We start from the raw sequence: 18,383 nt of genomic DNA, 5'->3' as shown, positions 1-18,383 counted from the left end.
ACTTGTAAAAGAATGAAACTAGAACACTTTCTAACACCATACACAAAAATAAACTCAAAATGGATTAAAGATCTAAACATAAGACCAGAAACTATAAAACTCCTAGAGGAGAACATAGGCAAAATCCTCTCCGACATAAATCACAGCAGGATCCTCTATGACCCACCTCCCAGAATATTGGAAATAAAAGCAAAAATAAACAAATGGGACCTAATTAAACTTAAAAGCTTCTGCACAACAAAGGAAACTATAAGCAAGGTGAAAAGGCAGCCTTCAGAATGGGAGAAAATAATAGCAAATGAAGCAACTGACAAAGAATTTATCTCAAAAATATACAAGCAACTCCTGTAGCTCAATTGCAGAAAAATAAATGACCCAATCAAAAAATGGGCCAAAGAACTAAATAGACATTTCTCCAAAGAAGACATACAGATGGCTAACAAACACAGGAAAAAATGTTCAACATCACTCATTATCAGAGAAATGCAAATCAAAACCACAATGAGGTACCATTTCACACCAGTCAGAATGGCTGCGATCCAAAAGTCTACAAGCAATAAATGCTGGAGAGGGTGTGGAGAAAAGGGAACCCTCTTACCTTGTGGGTGGGAATGCAAACTAGTACAGCCACTAAGGAGAACAGTGTGGAGATTCCTTTAAAAAACTGGAAATAGAACTGCCATACAACCCAGCAATCCCACTGCTAAGCATACACACTGAGGAAACCAGAATTGAAAGAGACACGTGTACCTGAATGTTCATCGCAGCACTGTTTATAATAGCCAGGACATGAAGCAACCTAGATGTCCATCAGCAGATGAATGGATAAGCAAGCTGTGGTACATATACACAATGGAGTATTACTCAGCCATTAAAAAGAATACATTTGAATCAGTTCTAATGAGGTGGATGAAACTGGAGCCTATTATACAGAGTGAAGTAAGCCAGAAAGTATACTAATGATATATATACAATATACTAATGATATATATATGGAATTTAGAAAGATGGTAATGATAACCCTGTAAGTGAGACAGCAAATGAGACACAGATGTATAGAACAGTCTTTTGGACTCTGTGGGGGAGGGAGAGGGTGGGATGATTTTGGAGAATGGCATTGAAACATGTTTAATATCATATATGAAATGAATCGCCAGTCCAGGTTCTATGCATGATACTGGATACTTGGGGCTGGAGCACTGGGATGACCCAGAGGGATGGTACGGGGAGGGAGGAGGGAGGGGGATTCAGGATGGGGAACACGTGTATACCTGTGGCAGATTCATGCTGATGTATGGCAAAACCAATACAATATTTTAAAGTAATTAACCTTCAATTAAATTTATATTAAAAAATCATTTGTTCCTATAAAATATGTTTAGATAAAACCAATTTCTGTTGTGGTTGAGGAATACAACTTTGTTTATTTATACTTAGTGAAATTATATTATTAATATTTCATGTACTGAACTTTGTCACAAGTCACATTCTCCTTCCTTTCAGTACTGATAAGCTCAATTCCAGTATGCTAGTATTCATGTTCCCATTTGTCTATATTCACAGAAATTTTGAGCTCATTTGTTTTTAAAGTATTATCAAGAGTAAATTGCATCAGTTTCTGGTGGGAAACAACCAGTTCCTCTCTCTGACAGAGCTATTTACATGAGCCACAACAAGCCAAATATTCCAAATCATTCAGACTTGCCAGTTTGGGTGTACTCTAATAAACCACAATTTTGGATTAAGTTGAAAATTGGAATAAAGGGTCTAACTGGAAAATGAGCAGAGAATCTGAATAGACATGTTTCTTTGCTTGTCCTGGAGAATTTGGCGTGAGGGGCAGGCTTCAGATTTGTGGCCTTCCAAACTGCTCTTAAGGAACATTGGCTATGGGCACCACCTTGGTACTCTGCATTTCCTTGCACCAGCTCTCTGGCATCTCCAAAACAATGAGCTCACTCACTTGTCTTGGGCTTCCCAGTTGGCACTAATGGTAAAGAAACCTGCCTGCTAGTGCAGGAGATGTAAAGAGACATGGGTTCATTCCCTGGATTGGGAAGATCCCCTGGAGAGGGAAATGACAATCCACTCCAGTATTCTTGCCTGGATAATCCCATGGACAGAGGAGCCTGGCAGGCTACTGTCCATGGGGTCACAAAGAGTCAGACATGACTTGTCTAGCGCTCCTATTTTTGCAGTTGCTACATATGGGACACCTAGATTACCTGACTCTGGTGGCTAGTGAGACTTGGGTTTGTGGTCCTACAAAACAGTATGTGTTTGCATACTTTTAAAGCTGCTGAGTGAAGGTCTGGCTTCCAGTCAGCATGAATCTAGATAATGATATCCTCCCCTTTGAGACATTGACAGGTCTTGGAGCATCTTTATGTTCTAGGAGCTATTAAAATATAATAGCTTGTTGGACAAACACAAATATTTGAAGGACAAGAGCTAGGGTGGGTTGAGTGACAAGGTTCATCTCCTACATGAGATCACTCCTTTAGACAGAGTGAGGTGATGATTTCATCTACTGTGTACAAGCCAATGCAGAGAGTTAAGCAAAATGAAAGAGAAATATGGTCCAGATGAAACAATAGTATAAAACCTATACTATACAGTGGTTAAAAGCTGAAAACCTTTCCTCTAACTGCAAGAAGTTAAGTATGCCCACTTTTGTCAGTTTTATTCAACAGAGTTTTGGAAGTCCCAGCCAGAGCAGTCAGGCTAGAAAAAGAAAGAAAAGGCATCCAAATTGGAGAGGAAGAAGTAAAACTGTCACTATTGCAGATGGTATAATACTATATATAGAAAACCCTAAAGACTCCACAGAAAAAAATAAAACTGTTACAACTAATGAAAAATTAGTGAAGTTGCAGTATAGAAAATCATAGCACAAAAATATGCTTTCTATAAACTAGTAAGAAACTACCAGAGAAATTAAGAAAATAATTTCACTTACAGTTGCATTGAAAAGAATAAAATGGCTAATATTAAATTTAAACAGAGTTGAAAGTCTTGTATATTGAAAATTATAAGGCATTAATGAAAGAAATTTAAGAAGACACAAATAAATGGAAAGATTCTATGCTTGTGGATTGGAAGAATTAATATTGTTTAAATGCCTATTCTACCTAAAGCAGTCTACAGATTCAGTGCACTCCTTATCAAAATTCCAATGGCATATTTCACAGAAATAGACCAAACAAACCCTTGGGGTTTGAGAAAGTAAATTATACCCACCAATATGCTATTGTTTGAGAAATTTCAAGCACTTTTAATAAAATCTAGAGCTAGAAAAGTTTTGCTACACAAAGAAATAATTATGATCATAGCAAGTGGTCCAAGTACAGATTTAAATGTACAGGTGCACTGACAAGATCATAAATTAACTTATGAAATTCACTGCTTATATATCAGTGGGATCTTTCTTAATGAAATTTAACAATAAAGATCATCACTCATTATAATTGGTTAAAGTTAATGCAGTTTATAATTCACCATTATCCAGTCAAATCAGAAACTATTTTTGGAAGCTGGTCTATGAGAAGGAAGGGAGAAAGTATGGAAATTCTCTTTTTCCTTGTTACAACTGAATCTGTTTAAATACAAAATAAATATTTGTCCTGAGTTTAGTACAAAAAGTATGTTTTCAGTTCCCTGAAAAATCCCTTTCCCCTCATTATATATGTACATAAATCACATAGATTATCTCCGGGAAGTGGAATCCTTTCATTCTAATAAGTTTCCCAGTTCTTCTCTCTCCAGACTGTATTCTAAACACTGCTGATCTCCACACATTCAGACATATCAGGATACTTAACAAACCTAACGGCCTTTCATTTTCAAGATATATTTTGATTAGAAGGTTTTATATATATATATAAGTAGACATTGTCCCCTGTAATACAGGTGCTTTCTTTAACTTTGAAAGTTGAGTGTAAGGTTCAGTTCAGCTCAGTCACTCAGTCATGTCTGACTCTTTGCAGCTTCATGGACTGCAACATGCCAGGCATTCCTGTCCATCACCAACTTCCAGAGCTTGCTCAAACTCATGTCCATCAAGTAGGTGATGCCATCCAACTATCTCATCCTCTGTTGTCTCCTGCTCTTCCCACAGTCAGTTTTTCCCAGCATCAGGGTCTTTTCAAATTAGTCAGTTCTTCATATCAGGTAGCCAAAGTATTGAAGTTTCAGCTTCAGCATCAGTCCTTCCAATGAAAATCAGGACTGCTTTCTTTTAGGATGGACTGGTTGAATCTTCTTGCAGTCCAAGGGACTCTCAAGAGTCTTCTCCAACACCACAGTTCAAAAGCATCAATTCTTTGGCACTCAGCTTTCATTATACTCGAAATCTCACATCCATACATGCCTACTGGAAAAACCATAGCTTTGACTAGATGGAGCTTTGTTGGCAAAGTAATGTCTCTGCTTTTTAATATGCTGTCTAGGTTGGTCATAGCTTTTCTTTCAAGGAGCAAGTGTCTTTTAATTTCATGGCTGCAATCACCATCTGCAGTGATTTTGGAGCCCAGAAAAATAAAGTCTCTCACTGTTTTCTTTATTTCCCCATCTATTTGTCATAAAGTGATGGGACTGGATACCATGATCTTAGTTTTCTGAATGTTGAGTTGTAAGCCAACTTTTTCACTCTCCTCTTTCACTTTCATCAAAAGGCTCTTTAGTTCTTCTTTGCTTTCTGCCATAAGGGTGGTGTCATCTGCATATCTGAGGTTATTGATATTTCTCCCAGCAGTCTTGATTCAGCTTGTGCTTCATCCAGCCTGGCATTTCACATGATGTATTCTGAATGTAAGTTAATTAAGCAGGGTGACAATATACAGCCTTGACGTACTTCTTTTCCTATTTGGAACCTGTTGTTGGAGTCTGTTGTTCCATGTCCAATTTTAACTGTTGCTTCTTGACCTGCATACAAATTTTTCAGGAAGCAGGTCAGGTGGTCTGGTATTCCCATCTCTTGAAGTGTTTTCCATAGTTTGTGGTGATCCACACAGTCAAAGGCTTTGGCATAGTCAATAAAGCAGAATAGATGTTTTTCTGGAACTTTCTTGCTTTTTCGATGATCCAGCTGATGTTGGCAACTTGATCTCTGGTTCCTCTGCCTTTTCTAAATCCAGCTTGAACATCTGGATGTTCTCGGTTCACATACTGTTGAAGCCTGGGTTGGAGAATTTTGAGCATTACTTTGCTAGCATGTGATTACTTTGCCAACAAAGGTCCATCTAGTCAAGGCTATGGTTTTTCCTGTGGTCATGTATGGATGTGAGAGTTGGACTGTGAATAAGGCTGAACACTGAAGAATTGACGCTTTTGAACTGTAGTGTTGGAGAAGACTCTTGAGAGTCCCTTGGACTGCAAGGAGATCCAACCAGTCCATTCTAAAGGAGATCAGCCCTGGGATTTCTTTGGAAGGAATGATGCTGAAGCTGAAACTCCAGTACTTTAGCCACCTCATGCGAAGAGTTGAGTCATTGGAAAAGACTCTGATGCTGGGTGGGATTGGGGGCAAGAGGAGAACAGGACGACAGAGAATGAGATGGCTGGATGATATCACTGACTCGATGGATGTGAGTCTGAGTGAAGTCCGGGAGTTGGTGATGGACAGGGAGGCCTGGCATGCTGCGGTTCATGGGGTCGCAAAGAGTCGGACACGGCTGAGCGACTGAACTGAACTGAACTGAGATGAATGCAATTATGTGGTAGTTTGAACATTCTTTGCCATTGCTATTTTTGGGGATTGGAATGAAAACTGAACTTTTCCAGTCCTGTACCCCTGCTGAGTTTTTCAAATTTGCTGGAATATTGAGTGAAGCACTTTCACAGCATCATCTTTCAGAATTTGAAATAGCTCAACTGGAATTCCATCACCTCCACTAGCATTATTCATAGTGTTGCTTCCTAAGGCCCACTTGACTTTGCATTCCAGGATGTCTGGCTCTGGGTGAGTGATCACACTATTCTGGCTATCTGGGTCATGAAGATATTTTTTGTATAGTTCTTCTGTGTATTCTTGCCACCTCTTCTTAATATCTTCTGCTTCTGTTAGGTCCATAACATTTCTGTCCTTTATCAAGCCCATCTTTGCATGTAATGTTCCCTTGGTAGCTCTAATTTTCTTGAAGTGCTCTGTAGTCTTTCCCATTCTATTGTTTTCCTCTATTTCTTTGCATTGATCACTGACAAAGGCTTTCTTATCTCTCCTTCCTATTCTTGGTAGTCTTCATTCAAATGGGTATATCTTTCCTTTTCTCCTTTGCCTTTCACTTCTCTTCTTTTCTCAGTTACTTGTAAGGCCTCCTCAGACAACCATTTTGCCTTTTTCATTTGTTTTTCTTTGGGATGGTCTTGATCACTGCCTGTTGTACAATTCTTCAGACACTCTTATCTATCAGCTCTAATACCTTGAATCTATTTGTCATTTCCACTGTATAATCGTAAGGGGTTTGATTTTAGTCATACCTGAATGGTCTAATGGTTTTCCCTACTTTCTTCAATTTAAGTCTGAATTTGGCAATAAGGAGTTCATGATCTGAGTCACAGTCAGCTCCTTGTCTTGTTTTTGCTGACTGTATAGAGCTTCTCCTTCTTTGAGTGCAAATAATATAATCAATATGATTTCAGTACTGACCATCTGGTGATGTCCATGTGTAGAATCTTCCCATGTGTTGTTGGAAGAGGGTGTTTGTTATGACCAGTGAGTTCTTTTGGCAAAAATCTGTTAGCCTTTGACCTGCTTCATTTTGTACTCCAAGGCCAAATTTGCCTGTTACTCCAGGTATCTCTTGACCTCCTACTTTTGCATTCCAGTCCCCTATAATGAAAAGGATGTCTTTTGGGGGGTGTTAGTTCTAGAAGGTCTTATAGGTCTTCATAGAGCTGTTCAGCTTCAGCTTCTTCAGCATTGCTGGTCGGGTATAGACTTGGATTACTCTTATATTGAATGGTTTGCCTTGGAAACAGAGATCATTGTGTTGTTTTTACATCCAAGTACTGCATTTCAGACTCTTTTGTTGACTATGATGGCTACTCCATTTCTTCTAAGGGACTCTTGCCCACAGTAGTAGATATAATGGTCATCTGAGTTAAATTCACCCATTCCAGTCCATTCTAGTTCACTGATTCTTAAAATGTCAATATTCACTCTTGCTATCTCCTGACTACTTCCAATTTGTCTTGATTCTTGGACCTAACATTCCAGGTTCCTATGCAATATTGCTTTTTACAGCATTGGACTTTACTTCCATCACCAGTCACATCCACAACTGTGTGTTGGTTTTGTTTTGGCTCCATCTCTTCATTTTTTCTTCAGTTATTTCTCCACTGATCTTTAGTAGCATGTTGGGCACCTACTGACCTGGGGAGTTCATCTTTCAGTGTCCTATCCTTTTGTGACTCTTGGAGGGCACAAACAAAACCTTGTGTGCACCAGGACCCAGGAGAAAGGAGCAGTGACTTCACAAGAGACTGACCCAGACTTGCCCAAGAGTGTCCAGGAGTTTCCAGCAGAGGCATGGGTCAGCGGTAGCCTGCCACTTAGTGCACCCAGGGGACACTCAGTGCAGCAGTGCATACATGGGACCTTTTAAAGGAGGTTGCCATTATCTTCATTACCTCCACCATGGTTTGGCCTCAGGTCAAACAACAGGGAGGAAACACAGCCCTGCCCATCAATAGAAAATTGTATTAAAGATTTACTGAGCATGGCTCTGTCCATCAGAACAAGACCCAGTTTCCCAGTAAGTCAGTCTCTCCCATCGGGAGGCTTCCATAAACTTCTTATCCTTATCCATCAGAGGGCCAACAGAATTAAAACCACAATCACAGAAAATTAACTGAACTGATCCCATGGACAACAACCTTGTCTAACTCAATGAAAGTATCAGCCATGAGGTAAAGGGCCACCCAAGACAGATGGGACATGGTGGAGAGTTCTGACAAAATGTGGTCCACTGGAGAAGGGAATGAAAACCACTTCCGTATTCTTTCCTTGAGAACCCCATGAACAGTATGAGCATAAGGTAAACTAGTACAACCAAAAAGTCTCCCTGTGCTTAGTGACTGACTGAGTACATGTCATTACTATAAAACTTTTCTAAGTAATAGCCTGCTACATATTTTTGGATATTGATTTACTGTGATTATGGGAGGAGGCTGAAAGCTTATAAGATGCTATAAATAGTATATAAGGAGAGTTTTTGACTATACAAACTAGTATCTCTTACTCTTATCAACTGAACTTGAAGCATTTTATTTTCTACTCTCTAGAATGCCCTGTAAGGCTCTGTAATCTTGTCTGTGTCTTTTCTGTAGTATTCTAGTGACTCCAAAGAAGCTATGACTTCTGAAATGGGTTTAGGAATATAGTATATTATTCCTAAATTTGCCTACTCTCAAATGAACATATATGTTGAGTTTTCTGAATCACCATCATTTAGCATTAAGATCTTTAAATGTGATTTTCTTTGTAATTTCACATTCTTTTGAACAAGGATCAGTTAAGTTCAGTCTCTCTATTGTGTCCAACTCTTTGCGACCCCATGGACTGCAGCATGACAGGCTTCCCTCTTCATTACCAACTCCTGGAACTTGCTCAAACTAATGTTCATTGAGTCAGTAATGCCATCCAACCATCTCATCCTCTGTTGTCCTCTTCTCCTCCTGCCTTCAAGGATACAGGAAGGAGGTGAACAAGGATAGTACACCAGCTGGTGAACAAGGATGGTACACCAGCAATTCTCTCTTCTCTCTTTTATCAACGGTTTTCCCTCTCTACTGGATCATTCTCATCGGTACACAAAAATACTGTTACTTTTCTAATTAGGATAAAAAGAATTTTTCTTAATTCCATTTTCTTCAGCTATTCTCTGCTCCCTTTACACTGAAAATCTTAAACTAAGCTATCTGCCCTTGCATTGTCCAATATCTTTTCTCTCATTCATTCTCCAACATGGTTCAGTCTTACCCTCTATACTTCTACTCTACTGAGCTTGTTCCTCTGAGGATTTCCAGGTCTCTCCATTTTAATAAATCTAGTAATATCTTCATACAATGACAGATATTAACTAGACTTATCATGTTGATCACTTTATAATGCATAGGAATATTAGATCTCTATATGGTACATCATTAACTAACATAATGTTGGATATGTGCTTGGTCACTCAGTTGTGTTTGACTCTTGTCAACCCTATGGACTGTCAACTGCCAGGTTCTTCTGTTCATGGAATTTTCCAGGAAGGAATACTGGAGTAGGTTGCCATTTCCTACTCCAGGGTATCTTCCTAACCCAGGGATCAAACCCGTGTCTCTTTTGTCCCTGAATCGGCAGGTGGATTCTTTACCACTGTGCTACCTGAGAAAGCCAGCATACTGTTAGAAGAACATATCGAGTTGGCCAAAAAGTTCATTCAGTGTTCTCATCGTACAGAACAATCTGAATGAACTTTTTGGCCAACCCAATACTTCAGATGAATAAACAAGCTGATAGGAAAAGAGAGGAGGTTTGTGGTTACTAAGGGCAAGAGGGCCCCACCTGTATGTCTATTACCAAGGGAGGTTCTATCTGCTTTCTTGCACAACTACCATGCCATGGATTTTTAAAGAAAGGTCTTAATAGACTCTTCTTGCACTGCAGGAGGCCTGGTTTCCATCCATGAGTTGGGAAGATCCCCTGGAGAAGGGCATGAAAACCAATGCCAGTATTCTTGCCTAGAGAATCCCATGCACAGAGGAGCCGGGTAAATGTAGAATTCCCTTGAGAAGTTGCTGTGAAGTTGTGTGGGCTGCTACTTTCTCTGGTAGCATAGTCCATGGCCTGCCAATGGCTCTGAAGGGAGACAGACTGGACTTGTGGCACTTTTCAGGTTTTTAAAAGTATTTGGTGACAACCCAAGGGCCAAGAAGCTCCAGAGCAAAACATACCATGCAAATTCTCCAGCAACACAGGAACATAGCCCTGAGCTTCAATATACAGGCTGCCCAAAGTCACTCCAAACCCACTGACATCTCATAACTCATTACTGGACACTTCATTGCACTCCAGAGAGAAGAAATTCAGCTCCGCCCACAAGAACACCAACACAAGGTTCCCTAAACAGGAAACCTTGATACGCCAGCCTTACAACCCCACCCACAGCAAGGAAACTCCACAAAAAGAGAACTCCACAAACTGCCAGAATATGGAAAGGCCACCCCAAACACAGCAATATAAACAAGATGAAGAGACAGAGGAATACCCAGCAGGTAAAGGAACAGGATAAATGCCCACCAAACCAAACAAAAGAGGAAGAGATAGGGAATCTACCTGATAAAGAATTCCAAATAATAATAGTGAAAATGATCCAAAATCTTGAAAACAAAATGGAATCACAGATAAATAGCCTGGAGACAAGGGTTGAGAAGATGCAAGAAAGGTTTAACAAGGACCTAGAAGAAATAAAAAAGAGTCAATATTAAAAGAATATGCAATAAATGAGATCAAAAACACTCTGGAGGGAACCAACAGTTGAACAATGGAGGCAAAAGGTAGGATTAGTGAGGTAAAAGATAGAATGGTAGAAATAAATGAATCAGAGAGAAAAAAAGAAAAACAAATTAAAAGAAATGAGGACAATCTCAGAGACTTCAGGACAATGTTAAACACCCCAACATTTGAATCATAGGAGTCCCAGAAGAAGAAGACAAAAAGTAAGACCATGAGAAAATACTTGAGGAGATAATAGTTGAAAACTTTCCTAAAATGGGGAAGGAAATAATCACCCAAGTCCAAGAAACCCAGATAGTCCCAAACAGGATAAACCCAAGGCGAAACACCCCAAGACACACAGTAATCAAATTAACAAGATCAAACACAAAGAACAAATATGAAAAAGCAGCAAGGGAAAAACAACAAGTAACACACAAGGGGATTCCCATAAGGATAACAGCTGATCTTTCAGTAGAAACTCTTCAGGCCACGAAGAAATGGCAGGAGATACTTAAAATTATGAAAGAGAAAAACCTACAGCCCAGATTACTGTACCCAGCAAGGATTTCATTCAAATATGTAGGAGAAATCAAAAGCTTTACAGACAAGCAAAAGTAGAGAAAATTCAGCACCACCAAACCAGCTCTCCAACAAATGCTAAACAATCTCTAGAAAGGAAACACAAAAACTCAAACCCAAAACAGTAAAATAAATGGCAATGGGATCATACTTATCAATAGTTACCTTAAACGTAAATGGGTTGAATGTCCCAACCAAAAGACAAAGACTGGCTGAATGAATACAAAACCAAGACCCCTATATATGTTGTCTACAAGAGACCCACCTCAAAACATACGGACTGAAAGTAAACGTCTGGAAAAAGATATTCCATGCAAATAGAGACCAAAAGAAAGCAGGAGTGGCAATACTCATATCAGATAAAATAGACTTTAAAACAAAGGATGTGAAAAGAGACAAAGAAGGACACTACATAATGATCAAAGGATCAATAAAAGAAGAAGATATAACAATTATAAATATATGTGCACCCAACACAGGAGCACCACAATATGTAAGGCAAATGCTAACAAGTATGAAAGGGGAAATTAACAATAACACAATAATAGTGGGAGACTTTAATACCCCACTCACACCTATGGATAGATCAACTAAACAGAAAATTAATAAGGAAACACAAACTTTAAATGATAAAATAGGCCAGTTAGACCTAATTGATATCTATAGGACATTTCACCCCAAAACAATGAATTGCACCTTTTTTCTCAAGTGTACATGGAATCTTCTCCAGGATAGATCACATCCTGGGCCATAAATCTAGCCTTGGTAAATTCAAAAAAATTGAAATTATTCCAAGCATCTTTTCTGACCACAATGCATTAAGATTAGATCTCAATTACAGGAGAAAAACTATTAAAAACTCCAACATATGGAGGCTGAACAACACACTGCTGAATAACCAACAAATCGCAGAAGAATCAAAAAAGAGATCAAAATATGCATAGAGACGAAAGAAAATGAAAACACAACAACCCAAAACCTGTGGGGCACTGTAAAAGCAGTGCTAAGGGGAACGTTCATAGCAATATACACATACCTCAAGAAACAAGAAAAAAGTCAAATAAATAACCTAACTCTACACCTAAAGCAACTAGAAAAGGAAGAAATGAAGAACCCCAGGGTTAGTAGAAGGAAACAAATCTTAAAAATTAGGGCAGAAATAAATGCAAAAGAAACAAAAGAGACCATAGCAAAAATCGACAAAGCCAAAAGCTGGTTCTTTGAGAGGATAAATAAAATGGACAAACCATTAGCCAGATTCATCAAGAAACAAAGGGAGAAAAATCAAATCAAAAAAATTAGAAATGAAAATGGAGAGATCACAACAGACAACACAGAAATACAAAGGATCATAAGAGACTACCATCAGCAATTATATGCCAATAAAATGGACAACGTGGAAGAAATGGACAAATTCTTAGAAAACTACAACTTTCCAAAACTGAGCCAGGAAGAAATAGAAAATCTTAACAGACCCATCACAAGCACGGAAATTGAAACTGTAATCAGAAATCTTCCAGCAAACAAAAGCCCGGGACCAGACAGCTCCATTGCTGAATTCTACCAAAAATTTAGAGAAGAGCTAACACCTAACCTACTCAAACTCTTCCAGAAAATTGCAGAGGAAGGTAAACTTCCAAACTCATTCTATGAGGCCACCATCACCCTAATACCAAAACCTGACAAAGATGCCACAAAAAAAGAAAACCAAAGGCAATATAACTGATGAATATAGATGCAAAAATTCTTAACAAAATTCTAGCAATCAGAATCCAGCAACACATTAAAAAGATTATACATCATGACCAAGTGAGCTTTATCCCAGGAATGCAAGGATTCTTCAATATCCACAAATCAATCAATGTAATATACCACATTAACAAATTGAAAAATAAAAGCCATATGATTATCTTAATAGATGCAGAGAAAGCCTTGACAAAATTCAACATCCATTTATGATAAAAACTCTCCAGAAAGCAGGAATAGAGGGAACATACCTCAACATAATAAAAGTTATATATGACAAACCCACAGCAAACATTATCCTCAGTGGTGAAAAATTGAAAGCACTTCCTCTAAAGTCAGGAACAAGACAAGGGTGCCCACTTTCACCACTACTATTCAACATAGTTTTGGAAGTTTTGGCCACAGCAATCAGAGCAGAAAAAGAAATAAAAGGAATCCAAATTGGAAAAGAAGAAGAAAAACTCTCACTGTTTGCAGATGACATGATCCTCTACATAGAAAACCCTAAAGATTCCACCAGAAAATTACTAAAACTAATCAATGAATATAGTAAATTTGCAGGATACAAAATCAACACAGAGAAATCTCTTGCACTCCTATACACTAATAATGAGAAAATAGAAAGAGAAATTAAGTAACAATTCCATTCACCATTGCAATGAAAAGAATAAAATACTTGGAAATATATCTACCTAAAGAATTGCAGCATGCCAGGCCTCCCTGTCCATCACCAACTCCCGGAGTTCACCCAAACTCACGTCCCTCGAGTCGATGATGCCATCCAGCCATCTCATCCTCTGTCGTCCCCTTCTCCTCCTGCCCCCAATCCCACCCAGCATCAGAGTCTTTTCCAATAAGTCAATACTTCCCATGAGGTGGCCAAACTATTGGAGTTTCAGCTTTAGCATCAGTCCTTCCAAAGAACACCCAGGACTGCTCTCCTTTAGAATGGACTGGTTGGATCTCCTTGCAGTCCAAGGGACTCTCAAGAGTCTTCTCCAACACCACAGTTCAAAAGCATCAATTCTTCAGTGCTCAGCTTCTTCACAGTCCAACTCTCACATTGATACATGACCACTGGAAAAACCATAGCCTTGACTAGACGGACCTTTGTTGGCAAAGTAATGTCTCTGCTTTTGAATATACTATCTAGGTTGGTCATAACTTTCCTTCCAAGGAGTAAGCGTCTTTTAATTTCATGGCTGCAGTCACCATCTGCAGTGATTTTGGAGCCCCCAAAAATAAAGTTTGACACTGTTTCCACTGTTTCCCCATCTATTTGCCATGAAGTGATGGGACCAGATGCCATGATCTTCGTTTTCTGAATGTTGAGCTTTAAGGCAACTTTTTCACTCTCCTCTTTCACTTTCATCAAGAGGCTTTTTAGTTCCTCTTCACTTTCTGCCATAAGCGTGGTGTCATCCGCATATCTGAGGTTATTGATATTTCTCCCGGCAATCTTGATTCCAGCTTGGGCTTCTTCCAGCCCAGCATTTCTCATGATGTACTCTGCATATAAGTTAAATAAGCAGGGTGACAATATACAGCCTTGATGTACTCCTTTTCCTATTTGGAACCAGTCTGCTGTTCCATGTCCAGTTCTAACTGTTGCTTCCTGACCTGCATACAGGTTTCTCAAGAGGCAGGTCTGGTATTCCCATATCTTTCAGAATTTTCCACAATTTATTGTGATCCACCCAGTCAAAGGCTTTGGCATAGTCAATAAAGAAGAAATAGATGTTTTTCTGGAGGCCTGTTGTGCTGCAATTCATGGAGTCACAAAGAGTCTGACATGAATGAGCGACTGACTGAACTGAAAGAAACAAAAGACCTATATATAGAAAACTATTAAAACACTGGTGAAAGAAATCAAAGAATACACTAATAGATGGAGAAATATACCGTGTTCATGGATTGGAAGAATCAATATAGTGAAAATGAGTATACTACCCAAAGCAATCTATAGATTCAATGCAATCCCTATCAAGCTACCAACGGTATTTTTCACAGAGCTAGAAAAAATAATTTCACAATTTGTATGGAAATACAAAAAACCTCAAATAGCCAAAGCAATCTTGAGAAAGAAGAATGGAACTGGAAGAATCAACCTGTCTGACTTCAGGCTCTACTACAAAGCCACAGTCATCAAGACAGTATGGTACTGGCACAAAGACAGACATGTAGATCAATGGAACAAAATAGAAAGCCCAGAGATAAATCTATGCACCTATGGACACCTTATCTTTGACAAAGGAGGCAAGAATATACAATGGATTAAAGACAATCTCTTTAACAAGTGGTGCTGGGAAAACTGGTCAACCACTTATATTTGGCAAAACTAATACAATTATGTAAAGTTCAAAAATAAAAAAAAATAAATAAAAAGAATGAAACTAGAATACTTTCTAACACCACACACAAAAATAAACTCAAAATGGATTAAAGATATAAACGTAACACCAGAAGCTATAAAACTCCTAGAGGAGAACATAGGCAAAACACTCTCCGACATAAATCACAGCAGGATCCTCTATGACCCACCTCCCAGAATACTGGAAATAAAAGCAAAAATAAACAAATGGGACCTAATTAAACTTAAAAGTGTCTGCACAACAAAGGAAACTATCAGCAAGCTGAAAAGACAGCCTTCAGAATGGGAGAAAATAATAGCAAATGAAGCAACTGACAAACAACTAATCCAAAAGTCTACAAGCAATAAATGCTGGAGAGGGTGTGGAGAAAAGGAACCCTCTTACCTGTTTGTGGGAATGCAAACTAGTACAGCCACTAAGGAGAACATTGTGGAGATTCCTTTAAAAAACTGGAAATAGAACTGCCTTATGACCCAACAACACCACTGCTGTGCATACACACTGAGGAAACCAGAAGGGAAAGAGACACGTGTACCCCAATGTTCATCACAGCACTGTTTATAATAGCCAGGACATGAAGCAACCTAGATGTCCATCAGCAGACGAATGAATAAGAAAGCTGTGGTACATATACACAATGGAGTATTACTCAGCCATCAAAAAGAATACATTTGAATCAGTTCTAATGAGGTGGATGAAACTGGAGCCTATTATACAGAGTGAAATAAGCCAGAAAGAAAAACACCAATACAGTATGCTAATGCATATATATATGGAATTTAGAAAGACGGTAATGATAACCCTGTAAGCAAGACAGCAAAAGAGACACAGATGTATAGAAAAGTCTTTTGGACTCTGTGGGAGAGGGAGAGGGTGGGGTCATTTTGGAGAATGGCACTGAAACATTTATAATAGCATATGTGAAATGAATTGCCAGTCCAGGTTCATTGCATGATACAGGATGCTCGGGGCTGGTGCACTGGGATGACCCAGAAGGATGGTATGTTGGGGGAGGTGGGAGGGGGGTTCAGGATGGGGAATACGTGTACACTTGTGGCGGATTCATGTCGATGTATGGCAAAACCAATACAATATTGTAAAGTAACCTCCAATTAAATAAACATATTAAAAAAAAGTATTTGGTGACATAAATCAACAACGGTTTTATTATATTTAGAGATTCTGGAGGTCAGGAATTTGAACACAGTACATCCAGGTTGTGTGGTTTCTTCCCAGGATTTCTGTAGTCTCACCTGGGAATACTGAAATGCTTAGTAACTGGGATCCTCTTGAAGGGTTCTCTAACAAATCTGGTATGGATGCTGGGGTGACCTAGAATCTGGGCTCAACTGAGTCTGTTGACTGGATCACCTACACGTGACCTTTCCAGGTGCATATCTTCCTGGTCAGTCTCTATTCCAGCCTCAAGCAAACACTGATCATCAGTCTGTTATGATAGATTTATCTTTTACAGCATTTAATAAAAAATGGAGCTATAATGTGTGTATACTTTTGCACCTGGATTTTTTTTCTCTGCATAATGTTGTTGAACATGTTACAGTTTATCAAGTTATATGTTCATGTGTGGATATACCACATTCTGTTTATCCATTCAACTTGATAGAAATTTGAATTATTTCCAGTTTTTGGTAATTATAAATAAAGCTGCTAAGAACATTTAAATACAAGTTTAAAAAAAGAGGCAAGAGGTAAGGGGAAAGGGAATAGAATGATGGTCGTCAGAAAGTACAAACTTCCAATTGTAAGTACTAGGAAAGTAATGTACACCATGAACAATATAATTAACCCTGTTATAAGTTAAGAATGAATGTTTTAACAGAGTAAATCCTAAGAGTTCTTATCAAAAGGAAAAAAATATTTTCCCTTTCATTTCATATCTGTATGAGATGATAGATGTTTACTAAACTTATTGTGATTGTCATTTTTGATGTATATAAGTGAAATCATTATGCTGTACACCTTAAACTTATGCAGTAATGTATATCAATTATGTCTCAATTAAACTAGAAAAAAAAATGTGGTATTCTTTCTAGTTCTCATCTTTATGCCAAGTCAGCAGCATTTGTTTCAAGTGATCATGCCTTTACAGTACATTCTTCATTTGGCTTCAGGGAATCCCATAGTACTAGTTCTTTTCCTGGTTCATTCACTCTCCTTTGAAGTGTCAATAATTTGTTCCTCATCATCACTCTTACCTCATATTACTGGAAGATCACAAGTCATTGTGTTCAAGTTTCTCTACCCGCTTTCATTCCTTTGGGATTTCATTCATTTGTATATCATCTGTGTACTATCACCTCTAGAATCTATATTTCTAATTATGAAGGTATAATTCTCAAAAATGTTAAGAATGTAATTGTTCTATAAATTGTGAACATTCATCAGAATTCTATTTAATTCATTAATGATTAAATCAGTAGACTGATGAATTTGGTTTTGTATTGTTTGAGATATTACAAAGAAGAAAGTGTTCATATAGTATTAGAAATAACTTTTCCCAATAATACAGTAAATTGTCTTATTAGATAATAAGCTTCCTAATGCCAGAAATATTGAAGCAAAGTGACTAGAAGACTAGAAGACAATTTACCCAAGAATTTTCCCACTAAGTCCTTTTTTTTTTTGGTAAGAGGTAGGATTAGAAAATGGCTGCTGGTTGAGTGTTCTGGAGAGCAGGATCTGAGATGGAGTCTAGAGTGCAGTGCATTTCTTCAGAAATGCTTTTGAGACTAATAATTTCTCAAGGAATGCAACAGAAGCAGGATTGAGCAGAAGGGAGAAGTCAAGCTGTGATGTAGGCCCAATGACAGTCTTGTTTGGCTAATCCAAGGAGGAGTTCTGGTGCCAGAATGGCACTTTAGTGCTATCCTGAGTTGGACCTTAGTGGCCACAACTTATAGCACTCATCAACTATCACTGGATATAGCTATCTTGGGAAGGAGCATTTTGGGCAAGATAACTCTCTGTGGCTGAGGCAATCTTTGAATGAGGTTGACAGCTAAATATATCTATTGACAGCACTCCCAGTAGCTGAAGTAACCGAAGTAATAAGCCCTTCATAGAAGAAAAATGTGGAGGCCACATCACAGTGTCCACAACAGTAACCTATAAAGTTCAACCCAATCCAAGATTCTCTTTTTATATGCAACTATTTTAATAAAACATTGCATGTTCTGATTCAA

Source organism: Bubalus kerabau, chromosome 6, assembly GCF_029407905.1.
Source record: "Bubalus kerabau isolate K-KA32 ecotype Philippines breed swamp buffalo chromosome 6, PCC_UOA_SB_1v2, whole genome shotgun sequence".
NCBI classification, from domain to species: domain Eukaryota; kingdom Metazoa; phylum Chordata; class Mammalia; order Artiodactyla; family Bovidae; genus Bubalus; species Bubalus kerabau.
The sequence above is the reverse complement of the archived record's forward strand: the minus strand, read 5'-3'. Positions refer to the sequence as shown.